This window comes from Sciurus vulgaris (genome assembly GCF_902686455.1).
Source record: "Sciurus vulgaris genome assembly, chromosome: 4".
In the NCBI taxonomy this organism is placed as follows: Eukaryota; Metazoa; Chordata; class Mammalia; order Rodentia; family Sciuridae; genus Sciurus; species Sciurus vulgaris.
Window position 1 is genome coordinate 105,183,700 of NC_136464.1, and position 2,699 is coordinate 105,186,398.

The 2,699-nt window shown below is 44.2% G+C and overlaps 1 pseudogene across 1 annotated transcript; it reads right to left on the bottom strand.

The window, feature by feature from the left end:
• Positions 1-610: 610 nt before the first annotated feature.
• Positions 611-2,245, bottom strand: LOC306659612 (tubulin alpha-1C chain-like; annotated as a pseudogene). The gene has a single exon. The product of its transcript is annotated as a tubulin alpha-1C chain-like (transcript).
• Between the last annotated feature and the right edge of the window lie 454 nt (positions 2,246-2,699).

A 2,699-nucleotide genomic window follows, 5' to 3' on the forward strand; every position in this document is an offset into this window, starting at 1 on the left:
TAGAATATTTATTTTGTTAATACAGTTTTTACTACATTAAATCAATGAAGACATGAAATGATTTTCAAGTTCACTCTTTTATTGTGTGACAATGCCAAGAAGGTACTGTACACCTAATTATAGCATGTTAATATCATAGTCAAAATACATTTTACTGTCATGTGTAAGTATAAAGATCAAATAAAAAGAAAGTGAAACTCTCAGCTTGATCAAGGATTATATCCTGTCTCCTCCTCACGGATACCACACCACCCATATGCTGTACCTACAATTTTTCAGCAAAGCCATTTCTTCAGTTCATGATTACCACTTACATTCCATCATCCTCATGGACATTTGCCTACACCCATTACTGCAAAAGTTCAAGAGAATGCTTGCTAATATTTAATTCAGTATTTTTTAAGTTTAAAAATTGGGGATTATTTCCACATTACTGAGTAGGGGAAAAGTTTCATATCTATAAGAAAAATATTTTTCTAATATAAAATTTCAGTGATCTGAATTATTCTCGAGGGATATCTACTTCTATGAAACATACTTCAAAATCTAATGTGGAAAGATACATAGCTGAGGACTATCAGCAGTGCTTTTCTTTTTTTTTCAATTGAGACATCAATTGTATTTGCAGGGTGTTGGGGAGACAGTGGAATGAGAGATTAAAAAAAAAAAAAACTGGGGAGTGAGACACCAGATGTGGCAGTTGCCAGGATGCCCTAGAACTCCTCGCTCTCATCTTCGCCATCCACAGACTCCGAGCCCACTTCTTCATAATCCTTTTCCAGGGCATCCAGGTCCTCTCGGGCCTCACAGACCTCTCCTTTCTCCATGCCCTCACCTACATACCTACATACCAGTGCACAGATGCCCGCTTGGCATACATCAGGTCAAACTTGTGGTTGAGGTGGGCCCAGGCCTCAGCGATGGCTGTGGTGTTGCTTAGCATGCACACTGCCTGCTGCAGCTTGGCTAGGTCACCCGCAGGCACCACTGTGGGGGGCTGGTATTTGATGATAGCCTTGAAACCTGTAGGACAGCAGTCCACAAACAGGATGGTGCACTTGGTCTTGATGGAGGCAATGGCGACACTCACATCTTTGGGCACCACGTCTCAGGATACAGCACATGGCAGGCCATGTACTTGCTGTGGCGAGGGTCACACTTGACCATCTGATTGGAGGGTTCAAAGCAGGCACCAGTGATCTCCAACACCGAGAGCTGCTCATGATAGGCCTCCTCAGCTGAAACAATGGGTGAGTAGGTCACCAGGGGAAAGTGGATGCGGGGATAGGGCACCAGATTGGTCTGGAATTCCATGAGGTCCACGTTGAGGGCACCATCAAAATGCAGGGAGGCAGTGATGGAGGACACAATCTGGTCAAAGAGCCGGTTGAGGTTGGTGTAGGTTGGGCACTTGGTGTCCAGGTTATGGCGGCAGATACTATAGATGGCCTCATTGTCTACCATAAAGGCATAGTCTAAGTGCTCCAGGGTGGTGTGGGTGGTCAAGATGGAATTATAGGGCTCTACTACCACTATGGACACTTGGGGGACTGGGTAGATAGCAAATTCCAACTTGGACTTCTTGCCATAGTCAACAGAAAGCTGTTTCAACAGCAGATAGGTAAAGCCTGAGCCAGTGCCGCCTCCAAAGCTGTGGAAGATTGGAAGCTGTAGTCTAGTGCACTGCTCTGTCAGTTTTTGGATTCTTTCCAGTACCAGATCAATGATCTCCTTCCCCACAGTATAGTGAACATGGGCATAGTTGTTTGCAGCATTTTCCTTGCCAGATATCAGCTGCTCAGGGTGAAGAGCTGCCTAAAATGCCAGTTCTTACCTCATCTATGACAGCAGTCTCCAGGTCCACAAAGACAGTCTGGGGCACATGCTTGCCAGCCTCTGTCTCATTGAAGAAGGTGTTGAGGGAGTCTTCATCACTCCCCAGGGTCCTATTGCTAGGCACAGTGCCATCAGGCTGAATGTTGTGCTCCAGGCAGTAGAGCTCCCAGCAGGCATTGCCCATCTGTGCCCCGGCCTGGCCCACATGAATGGAGATGCTCTCACGCATGGCTGCACCAACAGGTAAATCTTGTGGAGAGTGGCTGACTACACACGTGTGAGAGTCTCCAACTACACCATGAATCCCCAGCATCGCTTTTCTTATAATTTTCTCTGATAAGAAGAGAATAAGTGGTTTCTAACCCATTTTCTGCTCTGATTGACATTATATTGTGCCCTTACTACCCAGTGGTGGCCAGCTAATGTTCATGATACACGACCCCTGTCATATGTAACATGGCATTCTTTCCTTGTTGGAAAGAAGTATTAGATATGTTATTTCATTTACAGTCTCTAGCACTTGCTTTTAACTATTGCATAGACTGAGTTATCTGACCACATGAGGAAGCTTCTGTAGAGTTTATAGAGTAGTCTTTTCAAATAAATGACCAGCCGGGTGCAGCGGCACCTAGTTGTAATCCAAGTAGTTGGGGAGTCTGAGGCAGGAGGATTAAAAGTTTGAGGCCATCATCAGCAACTTAGCAAGGTCCTCAGCAACTTATCTCAAAATAAAAACTAAAATTGGCTGGGGGTATGACTCAGTGTTTAAATGCACATGGATTGAATTGCCAGTATAAATAAACAAACAAACAAACAAATAAATAAATAAATAAAATGACAAGATTTCTGACACATTATATAGT